This window comes from Dreissena polymorpha, chromosome 4, assembly GCF_020536995.1.
Source record: "Dreissena polymorpha isolate Duluth1 chromosome 4, UMN_Dpol_1.0, whole genome shotgun sequence".
Taxonomy (NCBI): Eukaryota; Metazoa; Mollusca; class Bivalvia; order Myida; family Dreissenidae; genus Dreissena; species Dreissena polymorpha.
Genome location: NC_068358.1, coordinates 105,377,235 through 105,396,624, shown reverse-complemented (window position 1 = coordinate 105,396,624; position 19,390 = coordinate 105,377,235). Strand labels below are relative to the sequence as shown.

General features: G+C 35.2%; 1 protein-coding gene across 3 annotated transcripts in view; it reads left to right on the top strand.

Moving 5' to 3' along the window:
• LOC127877199 (rho GTPase-activating protein 7-like) overlaps positions 1-19,390 on the top strand; it is a 271,035-nt gene that overhangs the window by 89,818 nt on the left and 161,827 nt on the right. The window contains exon 1 of one of the 3 annotated variants that reach the window (XM_052422866.1): positions 6,966-7,315. The exons of the other annotated variants lie outside the window; for them this stretch is intronic. The gene's annotated coding sequence lies outside the window, so the exon portion shown is untranslated. Of the gene's footprint in view, positions 1-6,965; positions 7,316-19,390 lie in introns of those variants that run through there. 3 annotated transcript variants of the gene reach the window in all.

The window sequence follows — 19,390 nt, the reverse complement described above, 5'->3', positions numbered from 1 at the left end:
AATGCCCCTGTGATCTTGAACAACTAGAATGCCCCTGTGATCTTGAACAACTAGAATGCCCCTGTGATCTTGAACAACTAGAATGCCCCTGTGATCTTGAACAACTAGAATGCCCCTGTGATCTTGAACAACTAGAATGCCCCTGTGATCTTGAACAACTAGAATGCCCCTGTGATCTTGAACAACTAGAATGCCCCTGTGATCTTGAACAACTAGTGATTCAACTTAAATCACAAGGTTTGTGATGTCATATTTGAATGCCCCTGTGATCTTGAACAACTAGTGATTTAAACTTAAACCACAAGGTTTGTGACTAGTACAATTAGCATTGACATGTCCGTAATGCTCCTTCGATAATTGTCTCAATAACAGCTGACCATTGTTTTAAAGCCTTCATTAAGCACGGAAGTAATTGATATAAAGGTGTCTGATGAATTCATGTTATTGTATTTACAAGTTACCCTTGAATCAAGTTTCCTCATTAAGTGACAAAATGTGCCATGTTGTTTCATAAGGAATTTGATTTATTCTTTGCCCATGAATATCTTAAAACACTAATAGGTTCTAAATACAATGTAATGGTTGATAAATAAACTAAATGGTCTTTACCAAAATAGATTTCTTTAAAGATTTATTATTTATTTATTTGTGGAGAATCATTCCCCTTCCTTTAAGTTTACATGTGTTTGTTGTTTTATGACATCGTTATGTAAATGGTTTGGAGTATTCTGGTATGTGTTGTTTATGTATTATGTTCAAGCTGCATTACTTGTGTAATATAAAGACCGGTAAAAGAAGGCATTTAACCTATAGTTCATAAAAAACCTGATTGACATTTGCATAAAATATTTTACTGTAAAATCATTAGCATTATACAGCATAAAATTTCATGTTTTTTAAACAAAGAGAAACACTATTTGGGGGCACACATAGTTTTTGATTTATGATTGTGGAAAAAGCTTGTCATAACAATTAGTTCTTATTTGTACAATTTTACCAAATTATTAAAAAGTTAACAGTATCAATGCAGCTTTACTGAATTAGCTAAGTACACAGTACACAAGAACTCTGCTAAGTGTTTTATCTTGAATCATCTTGATTGTGAAACAAAGGTTGGAAGCGTGCGTAGATTATATATAGAATATTTAAGTATTTAATGCCTACGGTAATTGCATCTTCAAAAATTTTAACGTGGGAATAATAATGGTTGGTATCTTTAAGTCTTGGAGCAGTCTACCACCGCAATGAATGAAAATAATTGTCCCAAGAATAATTATGATTGTACAGTATATTTAAACAAGATTTAATGTTAGTAAAGGACAACCATGTTTGATCATGAAATGATGAAAGTTAATAATGCAATTGTTCAAGATGTTAGTACATGGATCACGATAAATGTCCTCTTCATATGCATTAAATGATAGCGTTTAATTGCATCAATTAAAAATTCATCAATGTTTATTTTAAACAATTAATATCCTTGAAACTGTGTCCTGTCAAAGCAGATTACATTGTGAGTGATTATGGTATGTTTAATGTATTTGTTAAAATGCTAATTAATTAATTGTTGGAATGCTTTTGTGTACTGCAATTCAAATTGATTTCTTCATAGTTTATGTTGATTTAACAGTCAATGTGCTAACAAGTCAGCTATTTTAAAGAAGCATTTGCATGCAATTTTTTTTTGAAGTTTGTTATTTGATTATTAATGAGAAGTGCCATGCTTAAGAGCCACAACCCTTTACTTTCTTAAATTAGAATTGTTGCCCTTTGTTGTTTTTGTATGGTGGAACTTTTCAGTGCTAATTATCTCAGATACATACAATATTTCAAAATAAATCTTCATGGGGTGTAGAAATCAATGGGAAGAAGTGCCATACACAAGAACCATAACCCTGCAATAATTTAACTAAGGTTACTTCCCCTTTGTTGTGTTTGTACGATGTAACTTTTCAATGCTATATCTCAGATACGTTATAAGATTTCAACATGAAACTTTATGGGTGTATAGATATAAATGAGGAGTATTCAATTCATAAAAACAATTACCCTACACTTATTTTTTATGATAATACCGTATATCAAGGGATTTGCACCTATCCATTAACCATTTTTATGCTCCCCCAAAATTTATTTTAGGGAGAGCATATAGTCGCCGCTTTGTCTGTCCGTCCGTGCACAATTTTTGTCCGAGCTGTTTCTCAGCAACTAATGACCGGAATTCAATGAAACTTTATGGGAAGCTTCACTACCAAGAGGAGATGTGCATATTATCAGCGGGTTCTGCACGGATGATTTTTTACACAGTTATGGCCCTTTGAAATTTTCCATAAAAATTCTTGTCCCCCCAACTACTGTGCCCTCAAGACGTTTCCTTTTATCTGAATATATAGTGCAATATTGTGACAAAAAAAAACTTTGGGGAGCATCACCCGTCTCCGTCTTTCTTGTTTTTTTTTGCTGGGGAAATCAATTCAACGAATTTACTTGTATAACATTGTATTTGGGTCTTTTTCTAGTTTTATCAAATCATTGGGGTCAAAATTGGCCCCACCCAGTCGGTCATTAAATTTGAATATACTTGCATAGAAAAATAACAAAATATTTTCCTCTGACACTACAAGGACTTAAAATTTTCAATTTTTGACATGTAAAATTGTGTGTATTGCGGTCACCCCCTGTATGTCGATAATCCAAACTGAGTAGGATAATTCAAACTGAAGGAACAAATGGTGACAGAAATAAAGACTTCAGTTATTTATTTCCAATAACACGTTTATTTATGTTTAGTTGTGACATGAAAAACGTTTCTTTTTTATAAAATGTTATTTGCCGGATACAATGCGCTAAGAAACTCACACCAATTAAAAACAATTATGTCAAAATAAAATGAATTTGTTTGAAAATCTTGAAAAAGTAAATGAAATTGTCAAAAGGTTAAGGCCAAAAACAATTGTAATCGAAGGTTTTTAATGTTTTAATGCTTGGACTTAAATGTATTTACCTTTCATGTATGTATGTTAAGAAAAGTATTGGCGTAAATGCTCGAAAACGCAATATATTCGTATTTGTTTGGGACAAAAATATACAAATTGGATAATGACCTAACTAGTGTATGGATAATTCCAAACTAACATCAAGAATACGATGGATAATGACCAAACTGCCAGATGTCTTTATGTCAGTTTGGATTTATCCATAAAGTGTAATACCCAACCTGCAAACACATGATTTTATCACAGAAACACACTAGGTGTTATAAGGAAACTTTTAAAGGACATTCCTAATATAATTTGGCATATCTCTGTTACAGTTTCGTTCGCTCTTTTGTCAATTAACGTGTAAATAATTCAACACAATGGTCGCATTTCATGTAAATTAGCATTTTTCGAAGACAAATTTATCGCTTTTTACTAGAAAACTATTAAAGGGATCTTTTCACGCTTTGGTTAATTGACAAAATTGAAAAAAGTTGTTTCAGATTCGTAAGTTTTCGTTTTAGTTATGATATTTGTGAGGAAACAGTACTGAATACTGAACATTAACCATGCTCTAATATAGCCATTATATGCATCTTTTGACGATTTTAAAACCTAAAAATTATAAAGCGTTGCAACGCGAAACGATTGAATAATTTGGAGAGTTCTGTTTTTGTCGTTAAATTTTGTGAAACTACGAAGATTGCTTATATAAGGTATAAAATACGTCACGAATGTGTACTCGGCGGAATAGCTCAGTAGGCTAAAGCGTTTTTACTTCAGGACTCTGGAAGGACTCCAGGGGTCACGGTTCGAAACCTGCTCCGGGCAATGTTCTTTTCCTTTTTTAAATTTTTTTCTTGATTTTTTACTGGAGCTTTTATGATCCAATGTTTACATTTATCAATATAAAGCATTTAATGAATAAGTTAAAAAAATGCCAAAATCTGTGAAAAGGCCCCTTTAAACCATTGCAAACTTCAAAAATTCAAAACGCCTGTGTGTGTCAGACATTCACTATCACATATGTAGAAAAATTACGTCATTGTAGTTACTAAATTAGCAGAAATGATAAAATAGTCATCTACCTTTCAGTTTTAGTTTCGGCCAACATTTTTTTCTTCAGTTTGAATTATCCAACTGAGTTTGGATTATCGACATACAGGGGGTGGTGGTTTTCTGCAAACTTTGTTGAAATAATTCCACTGGAGGTGAAACTGGCCATGCTCAGGGGTCCATTTTGTTATTGTTACATTTTGCTACATGTGGAATGAGGGCTTGTGTGTGTTTATTTGTCATTACAGCCGGGTCAATTATATTGGCTTAGGTAATGCATGATTTTTCCAAAATACCAAGCAAATGTTGCTCTTGTATGATTTTAAATGATAATTTATGCAATAACATCCAAGGGCAAATTAAATAATATAATGTGAGAAAGGAAATTCCTGGCATAAAATATGACACCCGGTGAGAAAAGCCAGGCATTTAATGGCAGGTCAATCATTTGTGAGGCCGTTCATTAGTCAGCCACTTAAATAGCTTTAAATTGGTAGCTGTTGAAAGATTGTCCCAGTGGTTTAACTCTTATTCAAAGCTCATTATTATCTCAGTGTCCACATCTAACCCTCAATTTCACTGATTTACTGGCACAGTTAAAAAGTTAACTCCATTTTCTGCCCAAATGGATTTGAAAACATCCACAGGATGTCCCTAGTCCCTAGTCAGACACCTGACTAGGTAGGAGCCACCTGTACCTTTAATTGAACCTCTTCTGAAATCACCAGCTGTATTTACATGCACAGAGGGCTACTTCTTTTAATGAAAAGCTTGAAAACTTAACACCGAATTGTTAGTAAGGACTGTCAGGCAAATTTTCCAAATATGTTACATTATATAGTGAAATATTTCATATAAATTTATTCAACACTATGAGGTTTTGCGAACATTGTAGCTATGCTTTACATACCAATCTGGAGTTAATTGTTTTTAAAATAAGAACAATAATTAAACAATTTTTTGCACAGCATACGAACATAATTTGATATGTTGAAGTGTATGAACAACATTAGTTGTTGTAAATACACATAATTGCATAAGGAATTCCTGTTGTTTTAAATAGTATTTGCTTTGAGATATATAATGTTTAATCCATCATTATCACAGCTTTTTAAGTCTTTATGCAAACATTTGTTTCCATGGCTGTTTAAATAGTTTCACAAGCAATTGCAGTGCTATTTATTTATTTGACATTATCAAAACTCTTTCAATGCTGGAACCGAATTTTGAAGGCCTTTGCAAACAGTTTGAATCCAGATGAGACGCCACAGAACGGGGCGTCTCATCAGGATCCAAACTGTTTGCTTTTCTGATAGTATTCTTTGAAAAAAATCGAAGAAAATGCTAATTTTAGAAATTCAGCTGACTGACATTTTAGCAGACGACAAATTTCCCAGCATGCAAAGGGTTAAGTACAATTCTCTACTTTGTGAGGCAAAGGAATGCTCACTAGACTGCGAATGACATTACTTTTCATCATAAGGGGCATGTATTGGGAAAACATTGCATGTGCACAGGCTAACCAGGGATGACACAACGGTTTCAAGGAATTATTCATTTGAAGGAAGTCTCTGCGAAACATAAATCCGGTCTAGGCAGAAATTGATGTCCGTGATTGGCATGTGCAGACTTCACAGGCTTATCTAGGATGACATTTTATGCATTATGCATTGATATGGCATCTCACATTATCTTAATTTCTTTAAATGAATGTCAGCAAACTTAATAATCAAAATGCCATTTTCTATGCCAAAAAATCATGGGAAATTACAACTTGGGTAAATCAAAAATGAATAAGAAAAGTACTTTACAAACAGATTTACATATTAAATGTTCTAAAACAGTGGACAAATTTATTTAGTTTTTCATTATCTCTTAAATTGTTTTGCAAATGCAAAGTTTGAACATATTGAAAATGTCAATCATCAAAAGTAGCTACAGTGTGTTTTTCAACATTTGGGGATAACAACCGGGGCTTTTTGGATTGCGAAAAATGGCTTCATTTTTACTGAAATTGGGAATTGGTGGGTGTTTTATTTGTGCTTACAAATACTTTGGAATTTTGACCTAGTGCTAAAAAATAAAATAACTTAAACCAAAAATGATGACTTGTGAGTTTTGCCTGTGTAATCCCACAAACAAGGTTGCTTAATATACTGATAAACTTTATAATGGCCTTCATTATGTTAAGTAGCAGTTAAATAGCTTACACTGAATGTGGGTAGACCCAATAAAATATGTGCATGAATAGTATAGATATTTGTTGACAAAAGGACAAACATTCCTGTGTGTAAAATGATAGTAGGATTCATAAAGTCCTCATGACATTGGGCCCTCTATCATTTGTGCTATTTAACCGACCTTACAGCAGTATTCAATTGTTTACATTGCACTTATTCTGATGGCAGGTTAGTTTTAGAAATGCCTCGGTGACACGAAAATAGATGGACAGTTATTGGACAATTCAGATAAGGTTATACGCAGATCTCAGCGTTGGTCAGCGCTGTGCTGATATTGTTGGTGTAGCGCATTAAAATGTAAAATGACTTTATCAACCGTGTGAGACAGAATGTAGTAAAAAGCCTGAGTGTGGTTACTCTTGTTAAGATATTAATGGTTGACTTTTTCACATGCAGGGGGTGTTGGTATAGTTTTTTGGCTGGTAGTAATTTATGCAGTCATTCATGGTCATTAAGGAATGTTTGGACATTGTGAAATGAGGAAAATGGACAATTTACACCGAAGTGTGAAACCATGCTATTAAAATACAGCCTCATGTATTAGGAAAATGGATTTTTATCATTTATGGCTTCACTAACTGGTGAATGGAATGCGTTGTTATTAATAAAATTAATGGAAGTTGTTATAAAGAGTTGATTTACGTGTCATAAACTTAATATTCATCTCTCGTGTGTGTTGCTATATAGTTTAAAAAGTTAGATGCTGATTATAGATTGGAGGTATTATGGGCGCTAGTGCGTGGATTTAGAGCGATAAACCAACATTCAATTACGATAAGATTACTTTTGTAAACATTCGTGAAAAGTTTCTGTTTTGACACTTTGGACTTGGTTGACAAAAATACTCAGTGTATGGGAACGGATATTTGGATGACTTACATTATTAATCAATTTGGATTTTGCAGTGTTTGTGTGCCTGGGAATATTGTATAAGGTTCAAGAAATTGAAATCAATTGAAATTGAGCCACAAAACTCAAAGTGTATAAGGAACAGCCAAAATCTGTTCAAATGGCATTGGATTTAAAGCATACCCCAGCAAGGTATTATTATGTTTATTAATTGATGTAATTTATTTTGCTGTCATTAATGTGAACATATGCAAATAGAAAATTTATAATTTAGTTAAAAAAGGATCCTACTTTTATGTCACATATTGTCACTGAAATATGAATTTATTACTGGTGTCACTGGGCTTTATGTAAGCTCTAAAAGAAATTACCTGTCATTGTTTAAGACTACTGGGTCATATTTCTAGGTTATGTGCAGTTTTTAAATCAATGTTTTGTTGCTTGGTTTATTGTTCAAATGTTATCTCCTGAACTTAAATGAAGAATAGAGAATGAAATACAACATATAACGATAATTAAAGCAATTTATAGTTTGATGGATGCACAATTTTACTGTCATTGTTTTCTAGTTTTATCATGTATAATTATATATACCCCAACAACAAAAAAAGTAGGGGGGGGTGTCTATATAAACATCTCTTAGTCAATTGGTCTATCTATCTGTCAGTTGGCTTGTTAGTCCAGCGCTATCTTACTGTAAGTTAGGCTCTCATATATTAAAGGGCATTTATAGGGTTCAGGCAGTGTTGGGTTCTAGACCCACTGTCCAGGAACACCGTCTTGATTTCTCTGTACCAATGCATACATTATAAGAACGTTTCTAGTAAATAAATAATTTGTCAATAACTTTATCCATTGCTGAAGGTTACAAACCATTACCTTACTCGCCCCTCAGTTATGGAATGAACTGCATGCTGCCAGGTAGTCTCATTTATAAGACGCGCAAAGAATTTAGAGATACTTTTTATATGGGCTAAATTCTTTGGAACGTCTCATCGTTGAAGGACCTTTTTTGTGGTGGAAACCAGAAAGTTTAAATTTTCATCAATTTGCGTAAAATTGCAAAAAAACATTACCAACTCATTCAGTTTTAATTCAGAAGTTCATTTTTACATCAAATATTGTCGATTCGAATCAATATTATTTATGTACAGTATAAAAATAAAAGATGTAATTTATTTCAGAACTTTTTAATTGTCAATTTAGAAAAAAAACAATGCTAAATTAATCCAGAAAAGTATAACATCGGTTTACTATGTAACGCGCTGCACCACAACAGACGAACGCAAACTGTATTTTACGCTGTTTATTCTTCCACATTAAACCAGATGCTTTACATCGAGGTCGTGTTATCGATTTATATTTACACAGCGAGCGAATCGAGAGATATTGAAACATTGAATAGTGGTTGGATTTAAATTGCTCAGGCGTGCAAAATTCAAAGTGTCATTACATAATTTTTACGGAACATTATCGAGAAATGAATTATCTACACAGGTATGTAAATATTATTGCAATCTGTTGTTATTAAGTGTCTTATATCGGGGCTTGAATGTTGCGCACAAAATCCTTGCGCAACAATATAGACAAAGAACAAAAAATTCCCACCACATAATTGGTCTTCTACCCTTTGTACGCTCCAAATATTACCCATATAAACAGTAGCTTAATATTTAAGAGCGTCAAAAATTTGGACTAGCTGCCAGGTCCATCACTGCCAGGTCAATGTCCAGACTGGACCATGTAAATTAACCCTTTACCACTTAGATATGTATTTTGACTCAGTTGTAGACCCTGTGGAAGTTACATTTAATTAAATACCTTTCTTACTACATTCAAGTTTTAACCCTTTCAGTGCGGGAACCGAATTTTAAAGGCCTTTGCAAACAGTTTGGATCCAGATGAGACGCCACAGAACGTGGCGTCTCATCTGGATCCAAACTGTTTGCTATTCTGATAGTATTCTTTGAAAAAAAATGAAGAAAATGCTTATTTAACAAATTCAGCAGACGACATTTTAGCAGAAGACAAATTTCCCAGCATGCAAAGGGTTAAAGGCTTCATTTCCAACCCTTGTTTACTGATGAGTAGCAAACAGCATAAGACCTGAACTGAGTTACTTGCAGGCTGTTCTGGTCTTATGCTGGTTGCAGATGCCATTTTCACTTTGCTTCTTATGGGATAGGTTTAACCAATGTTTTATGGGTGCTAAATAGAATATACATGTATTTGTAGGAATATGCTTAAATAATATATTTCCAAATGAATATAAATATAGTACTTAATGAAATTCCATCCAGTATTCTTTGTGAAAATTAATTATTCAAATATTTAGCATTGTTATTGTGGAGTTGAATGACTCACATAAAGTCAATGTATCTCATGACAGGGTAGGATTATTATCATGGTTTCCTCAATGAGTCAATTTATTTTTGTGTGGTTCTAAGGGAAGATGGTGATGATCATGATAAAATGGTGAGGGTCTCTTTGTACAAGATAGTATTTGAAGAAAAAAAGGATTGATTTTAAAAGTCTTGCAAAAACATCTACACTTACATGCTTTCAGTTGATTAAATTGTGATAACCTTCTCTTGTTAATAGAAATAGAAAGCATGAAGTCTTAATACTGTACTAAACAGTTAATTTTGTTAATACAACTGAAGTAGTAAATAAGCTTAATATTGGTCAATATTTTTGGGGAGATACTGTCCTTAAATGTAAAAATAAAGCCACATTGAAAATTTATTATTATTACCAATTGTTCAGCCGTTTCCTTTTAGAGAACCATTATTGTTTTATACCAGGCTTGACATTGTAAGCAGTCAAGATTTTTATCCCAACATTTTTGTTCATCTTAAATGTGGCAGTAAATGCCATTTTCAACAAGTTGATTGGGTTATGGGAAGATTTAAACTTAAACATATTGGAATAGGACTTTTAAGAACATGTTACAAAACTCACTGTTATGTTTTGTGTATTTTTATGCTCCCAAAAATTTTTTGGGGCGGAGCATATAGTCGCCGCTTCGTCTGTCCGTGCGTGTGTCCGTCTGTCTGTGCACAATCTTTGTCCGGGCTATTTCTCAGCAATTAATGACCGGAATTCAATTAAACTTTATGGGATGCTTCACTACCAAGAGGAGATGTGCATATTATCAGCCGGTTCTGGTCAGATGATTTTTATGCTCCCCCAAAATTTATCTTGGGGGGAGCATATAGTCGCGGCTTCGTCTGTCTGTGTGTGTGCGTGTGTGTGTGCGTCTGTCTGTCCGTCCATGCACATTTTTTGTCCGGTCTATTTCTCAGCAACTAATGACCGGAATTCAATGAAACTTTATGGGAAGCTTCACTACCAAGAGGAGATGTGCATATTATCAGCGGGTTCTGGTCGGATGAATTTTCACAGAGTCATGGCCCTTTGAAATTTTCCATTAACTGTACATATAGTGCAATTATTGTCCGGGCTATTTCTCAGCAACTAATGAACGGAATTCAATGAAAATTTATGGGAAGCTTCACTACCAAGAGGACATGTGCATATTATCAGCCGCTTCTCGTCGGATGATTTTTCACAGAGTCATGGCCCTTTGAAATTTTCCATTAACTGTACATACAGTGCAATTCTTGTCCGGGCTATTTCTCAGCAACTAATGACCGGAATTCAATTAAACTTTATGGGAAGCTTCACTACCAAAATGAGATGTGCATATTATCAGCTGGTTCTGGTCAGATGATTTTTCACAGAGTTATGGCCCTTTGAAATTTTCCATTAACTTTACATATAGTGCAGTTCTTGTCCGAGCTATTTCTCAGCAACTAATGACCGGAATTCAATGAAACTTTATGGGAAGCTTCACTACCAAGAAGAGATGTGCATATTATCAGCCGGTTCTCGTTGGATGATTTTTCACAGAGTTATGGCCCTTTGAAATTTTTCATTGTACATATAGTGCAATTCTTGTCCGAGCTATTTCTCAGCAACTTATTACGGGAATTCAATGAAACTTTATGGGAAGCTTCACTACCAACAGGAGATGTGCATATTATCAGCCTGTTATGGTCAGATGATTTTTCCACAGAGTTATGGTCCTTTGAAATTTTCTATAAACTGAACATATAGTGCAATTCTTGTCCGGGCTATTTCTCCCCAACTACTGACTGGAATTTAATGAAGCTTTATGGGAAGCTTAACTACATTGAGGAGATGCGCATGTTATTTGTGGGTTATGGTTAGATGATTTATTTAGAGAGTTATGGCCCTTTGAATTTTTTGAGTTGCTAAACCATCCATCGTATTATTTTGTCCAAAGTTATGCCCCTCAAGACGTTTCCTTTTATCTGAATATATAGTGCAATATTGTGACAAAAAAAACTCACCCGTCTCCGACAGTTTCTTGTTCACAGAGTTATGGCCCTTTGAATTTTTCTATAAACTGTACATATAGTGCAATTCTTGTCCCCCCAACTACTGACTGGAATTCAATGAAGCTTTATGGGAAGCTTAACTACCTTGAGCAGATGCGCATGTTATTTGTGGGTTCTGGTGAGATTATTTATTTAGAGAGTTATGGCTCTTTGAATTTTTTAAGTTACTTAACCATCCATCGTATTATTTTGTCCCAAGTTATACCCCTTGAGACGTTTCCTTTTATCTGAATATATAGTGCAATATTGTGACAAAAAAAAACTTTGGGGAGCATCACCCACCTCAGACGGATTCTTGTGTTAATGAAATTATGAAATAGGTATTATAATTAGAAAAAAATTCATAGCACATAATAAAACAGATTATTTGTCAGTTTAGTTTGACATCATATCAACATAATTGAAATAAACACTATACGTTATCTACTGTGACATAGAAATGTATAAGCCAACTAATAACCAAAAACAAGAAGTCTCTTATTAACAAAAACCCTGTGAAGGGGGAAGGTGTGACACATTAATCCACATGCATTTAACCCTGTTTTGCCAGATGGATGATCATATTGATTCCCATTTAACCCTTTGAGCGCTGGAACCGGATTTTGAAGGCCTTTGCAAACAGTTTGGATCGAAATGAGACACCACAGAACGTGGCGTCTCATCAGGATCCAAACTGTTTGCTATTCTGATAGTATTCTTTGAAAAAAAGTGAAGAAAATGATGATTTTAGAAATTCAGCAGACGACATTTTAGCAGATTACAAATTTCCCAGCATGCAAAGGGTTAACTCTGGTATTCTTTTTAGAAATTGAAGTGCCTGTTTACAATGTGCCTGGTTACAAAGTGCCTGGTAAGGCAGTGCCTGGTTACTGTAGTCTCAGACCCTTATTTGCAGCATATTGGAAACACCTAAGCAGAGGGGGTAATCATGTCGAGACAGTTATTTTCCGCAGTTTTATACCCTTAGAAATTTCGCACGGATATTTGTAAAAATATAGAGCGAATATTGATACGAAATTAATGCTAGTAACTTCCTCGCAGATACGGCTTTTAAGTGAGTGTCATTAAAATAATTAATACAAGTAATAAAGGGTATAAAATGGGGAAAACTATAGTAACTATCATTTTTGTTACTCCCTGTGTAAAGCGAACCTTTTGTTAATGGCATTATAAAACCATGTTACTTAGTTGCCTGTAATAGAGTAGTTGTTTTGATCTATACAGGGCAGATGAGCTTCACATTATTGTTCTGAAGTTCATAGAAGGAAATGTTTTTGACAAAAGTGTGTTTTAAACTTGAGGCTCGCTCTGTGAAAAGGGGGGTTAAACACATTTGCGTTGTTGTCCCAGATTACTCTGCAGGCTAAGCAGGGAGAACACTTTTCACCTCAACTTGATTTTTGCTAAGAAGAGACTTTCTTTAAAGAAAAAATATGATTTTTAAACAAAAAATGTCGTACCTGATGAGCCTGATTGGATGGCACAGGCTTATCTGAGATGACACATTTCTTATATTCTTAAAACCATTTGTTCACAGAAGGAGGCTCACTTGTATTCATCAAATGTTTTTCATGTGCTAAAATACCTCGCCTCAAGGGAACTCATTTGAATAAAATAAAATGAAGCTGCATAATATGCAAATGGGAACTGATAAGTGTTTGGGAATATAGGTTTTGTTCAAGGTTTGCAAATTCAAGAATTTTGTTTAATTAAAAAAAGAATAAAAACAGGATTTAGTAAATTGACTGTACACATTTATTTGGTTTCAGAGACTGTTAAACTTTTGTTTAAAAATATATACTTGGAGTTTGTGCAAATTATTTAAACGTTTTTGTAACTCTTGAATGATTTTTCAAATGAAATCAAAGAAATGCTCTTGTTTTATATTCACACATAAAGCATAAAAAAATGTCTAAAAACTCAGTAGAAAAGTTTTTCCTTTGCGGTCTGAAGCGGCCAATCAGGGAGAACAATTTCCTTTTGAATTGATTCTTTGTTTAACAGAAGTAACTTTCTGCAAACTGCATTTGCTAATCTGGGTCGACAATTTACGCTCATGGATTAAGCCTCTTTTCCCAGAACAAGGCTCATGTTTACATTAATTATCCCCACGCTTTTTGAAAAGCGTGGAGATATTGTGGTTATCTCCGCCGTCTGTCCTTCCGTCCGTCCTGGCCACTATCTCCTCCTACACTATAAGTACTAGAACCTTGAAACTTACACACATGGTAGCTATGAGCATATGTGCGACCCTGCACTATTTGGAATTTTGATCTGACTCCTGGGTCAAAAGTTATGGGGTTTGGGGTGGGGCCGGGTCAGAGATTTTCACTCACTATAGTAGTGGGGGACATATTGTTTTTGCCCTGTCTGTCTGTTGGTCTGTTGGTCCGTTGGTCTGTTGGTCTGTTTGCGCCAACTTTAACATTTTGCAATAACTTTTGCTAAATTGAAGATAGCAACTTCAAATTTGGCATGCATGTGTATCTCATGAAGCTGCACATTTTGAGTGGTGAAAGGTCAAGGTCATCCTTCAAGGTCAGAGGTCAAATATATGTGGCCAAAATCGCTAATGTTATAAATACTTTTGCAATATTGAAGATAGCAACTTGATATTTGGCATGGATGTGCATCTCATGGAGCTGCACATTTTGAGTGGTGAAAGGTCAAGGTCAAGGTCATCCTCCAAGGTCAGAGGTCAAATATATTTTTATGTTATTTTACATTAACTTCTTCATTTCTACACCAATTTACTTCAAATTGATACTGAACATCTCTGATGACAATACGATCAATCTCAACTATGCATGGCCCCATTACCAACCCTGGGGCGCCCCGCCCACATAGACCACGCCCACCAAAAATTGCCTTTTACTATAACTTCTTCATTTCTACACCGATTTAGGCTACTATTCCATCTGTCCGCATCCATATCCGCAAAATCATAATACGGACGCTATATTCCATTTATCCGCATATGTTGAACGTATCTTTCTTTTTTGGAAAAACTTCTGAACTGAAAACAGGTGTGCAGAAGAAGAGTTTTCCCATTTTTTGTTAATTGGTGCTGCTGTTGCTCACGCGAAGAAGTGTAAACGTAAACGAAAGCACAGGTGGTGGGCACGTGCAATAGTAAGAAATCGCCAAACATTTGGAACTTACAACCATTTAGTTAAAGAACTTGAACTTGCTGATGAGGAGTTTAAAGGTTACTTTAGACTAAACAAACAACAATTTGGATACGTTCTCTCTCTAGTTGAAGAGTTTATTTCAAAGAAATCGGTTACAAGACAGACCATTGGAGCCAAACAAGGCATAGCTATTTGCTTGCGGTAACTATAAATATTTTGTTTGAGTCAATAATTTGAATTTTATATACGTTTATTCAACTTTAATGTACTTACATATTGGCAACGTAAACTTAATCAACAATCATAAGCATAAAACAATATCAAATGATGCATATAATGTATTTAGAAATAAAATGTTCCTCGAAAAGACCTGTGTTTCACTGTACTTGAGACATTAAACGAACAAGGAAAATATGTCACTTTAATTTGTCACAAAATTGTGGACAATCGCTCATTTTACTGGATAAAACTGAAAATTATAATTGAGATAATTGTTATGAAGTACAAGCGTGAATTTAAGTAGATATAAGATACAAATCATCATTATGTCTGTAAAAGAATACAAATGGTAAATACCTGAAACATCTTCTTCTAGCGCCTTTGCTATACTTTTCCAAACATTTGAGGTAAAATCTGAGTCACGATAGGAAGAACTGCGTTGATTGTATAGTTCTGGGTAATTTTTCACCAATTCGATCAGTTTTTCGGTTGATTTTTGAGATGACAGCTTTCCCCTCACCGTGCTAAATGCCGTCCGTATCTCGTCCTCATCTGCATTAGAATGCTCACTTGAGCGTTCTTTTGCTGATGCGGATACAGATGCAGATGAATGGAATAAGCACAGTGCATTTCAACTGGTTCTATTTTTTTGCCTATGCGGATACGGACAGATGGAATAGCAGCCTACTTCAAATTGATACTGAACATCTCTTATGACAATACGGTCAATCTCAACTAGGTATGGCCCCATTACCAACCCTGGGGCGCCCTCGCCCACATAGACCACGCCCACCCAAAATTGCCTTTTACTAACTTCATTTCTACACCGATTTACTTCAAATTGATACTGAACATATCTTATGACAATACGGTCAATCTCAACTATGCATGACCCCATTATCAACCCTGGGGCGCCCCCTGGGTCAAACATGCAGCGTGGGGATACGCGTCGGCCTCTGCCGCGCAATTTCTAGTTATCAGATGCCATGGTGACATAAATTTCCTATTTTAAACTTTTTTATCTTTGTGGTATTTCCCAAAGCAGTACTGGTATTCATGCCACTCTGATAGTATGGAGGAATATGTCATTTCATAAATTTACAGAGAAAACAGTTATATTTGAAATAGTTTTAAATAATTTTTTAAGAAAAAGGACAGAATTAAAAAAACATGAGCCTGCCTGAGAGTTTGAACTCGAGACCTCTAGAAGCGATAACCTGCACACTACCACTGCTGAACACATGCTTTAGAATTTCAATTGTACCGTACATTCCTTTGTATAGCGCGCAGTTTATTACCTCCAAATTTCAAATTAAATAGTTGGTGCACGTAATACATTGATACAACCCTTTCCTTGCTGTTAAATTGCGAATGATTCATTTCGTAATCGTAAATAATCATAATAGCCGCCATTTTTGTATTCCAGAAAACTACACCCTATAATCTTACAGACTGAAGGGGCCGTTGTCGAAATAACAAAAAGTCAGTAACGGCAGATATGAACGGGGTAGCATTAGTTATTTACAATAAAATAAAATATTTGAAAAAAGTATGCGAACATTTATTTGTCTGTGTTTGTGCACTTCTACATTGGCAGCTTACGTTGGACTGGTAAAGGTATTTGGTCTTTTTTGCAGGTAACCGTAGGTGTGAACAGGGACTTCTTAAGTGTTTTCCAGTTTGGTCCAGGTTTTTGGCGCATTCATTGTAAATCACATTAAGCCTGTGTAGGGCGACAAACAATTGTCCAACATAATAGATTAACAGTTTTACGTCAATACTGACATATCTTAACAACTGTCTCCCATGCGCCACGAAGTTTTATTCAGCATTCAAATTTAAAGCCATGCTTTCCCCGAGGAAGAACGTACATGAACTCTTATTTTCTCACATTTTACACGAAATGCACGTGGACTGTTAATCTGTTGCTAGAAAATTACAAAATTGTCAGAAAAGTATAGTGCTATGCAACCCATGCTCCTAATCATAATGACGCTTCCTATTTTCCTATAGGAGGGAAAATTCTGTACTTTAAAAGCTATGTTTGTAACAAGTTTTTGTTAAATTATAAATGAAAAGCATTCAAACGCTTTATTTATTATTATTCCAAATTCGATTGATGATTATTAATAAATGGAAAAAAATATGAAATTTAGAGAAATATCAGTGAATTGAAACTAATATTTCATTGTTTAAAACAGTGAAAAATAACTGTGAAAAATATGGATATTTTTCACTATGGATATTTTTCACTGACTTTTACTGCAAAATGACGTCATTTTTTGACAAAATGACGTCATAAATCCAGCAAAATTACCCGCCTAAACTCTTTTTTGCAATGTAAATAAATGGTGAAAAAAGCATAAAACAACTAGAAATGGTGCGGCAGAGGCCGACGCATATCCCCACGCTGCATGTTTGACCCAGGGGCGCCCCAGGGTTGGTAATGGGGCCATGCATAGTTGAGATTAGCCGTATTGTCATAAGAGAAGTTCAATATCAATTAGAAGTGAATCGGTGTAAAAATGAAGAAGTTATAGTAAAAGGCAATTTTTGGTGGGTGTGGCCTATGTGGGCGGGATGTTCCAGGGTTGGTAATGGGGCCATGCATAGTTGAGATTGACCGTATTGTCATAAGAGAGGTTCAGTATCAATTTGAAGTGAATTGGTGTAGAAATGAAGAAATTATAGTAAAAGGCAATTTTGGGTGGGTGTGGTCTACGTGGGCGGGGCGCCCCAGGGTTGGTAATGTGGGGCCATGCATAGTTGAGATTGACCGTATTGTCATAAGAGAAGTTCAGTATCAATTAGAAGTGAATCGGTGTAGAAATGAAGAAATTATAGTAAAAGGCAATTTTGGGTGGGTGTTGCCTATGTGCCCCAGGGTTGGTAATGGGGCCATGCATAGTTGAGATTGACCATATTGTCATAAGAGAGGTTCAGTATCAATTTGAAGTGAATCGGTGTAGAAATGAAGAAAATATAGTAAAAGGCAATTTTGGGTGGGTTTGGTCTATGTGGGTGGGGCGCCCCAGGGATGGTAATGGGGCCATGCATAGTTGAAATTGACCGTATTGTCATAAGAGAGGTTCAGTATCAATTTGAAGTGAATCGGTGTAGAAATGAAGAAATTATAGTAAAAGGCAATTTTGGGTGGGTGTGGTCTATGTGGGCGGGTTGCCCCAGAGTTGGTAATGGGGCCATGCATAGTTGAGATTGACCGTATTGTCATAAGAGAGGTTCAGTATCAATTTGATGTGAATCGGTGTAGAAATGAAGAAATTATAGTAAAAGGCAATTTTTGGTGGGTGTGGTCTATGTGGGCGGGGCGCCCCAGGGTTGGTAATGGGGCCATGCATAGTTGAGATTGACTGTATTGTCATAAGAGAGGTTCAGTATCAATTTGAAGTGAATCGGTGTAGAAATGAAGAAGTTAATGTAAAATAACCTACAAAAATGAGTGAAAATCTCTTACCCGGCCCCACCCCAACCCCCATTACTTTTGACCCAGGGGTCAGATCAAAATTCCAAATAGTGCAGGGTCCCACATATGCTCATAGCTACCATGTGTATAAGTTTCCAGGTTGTAGTGCTAATAGTGTAGGAGGAGATAGTGGCCAGGACAGACAGACAGACAGACAGACAGACGGACAACGGAGATAACCACAATATCCCCACGCTTTTCAAAAAGCGTGGGGATAAAAAGAAAATTTGTTGGATTTGATGGAATATCGATTTTAATTCACTCGTATCATAAAAAAAATATATTTTATATGATCACTCGTTCAATGAAATCGATATTCCATCGAAACCAACAAATATCCTCTATTTAATAGTTTTCAAAGTCAGGAGTGTTATTTGGCTTGTTTTAATAATTATGATACCTATAACATTCTTTTTTGGAATGTATGACATTTTTGTTGCCAAACTGTGAACAAGTCCTGTTGAAACCTTCTGTCACATAGTTTACAGTTTCATTAACTTGATGTTAAAAAGACTGCTCATAACGTTTTCTTAATTTCAAATCACAAAAAGGTTATTTGATAAATCACCCATAATACCATACTGTAAATAACCAGCTTAAACTGTTGGGATGTTTGTCAGGACCTGGTAAACTGTTCAAATTGATACACATGTATTTGCAACAAGATTTAATCAATAGCCATACAAATCCATCCTGAAGGCCGATGTTTGATGTATATCCTATCAACCAGTTGTGAAAAGTGAAACCAGGCCATGGTCAGAGGCTTGTCTGACTTTGATGTTCAGTTAACCCATTTATGTCTAATGGACTCTCCCATCCTTCTAAATTGGATCAATTTATTTCCAAAATTAGGGATGTCTAGTATAGTTATTTCTATATTTAGAATATTTCTTACAGAAATTCCTTTAAGCAAACAGCACAGACCCAGATGAGATGCCGCATCATGCGGCATCTCATCTTGGTCTACGCAGTTTGCCAAGGCCTTTTTTCTAGACGCTAGGCATAAATG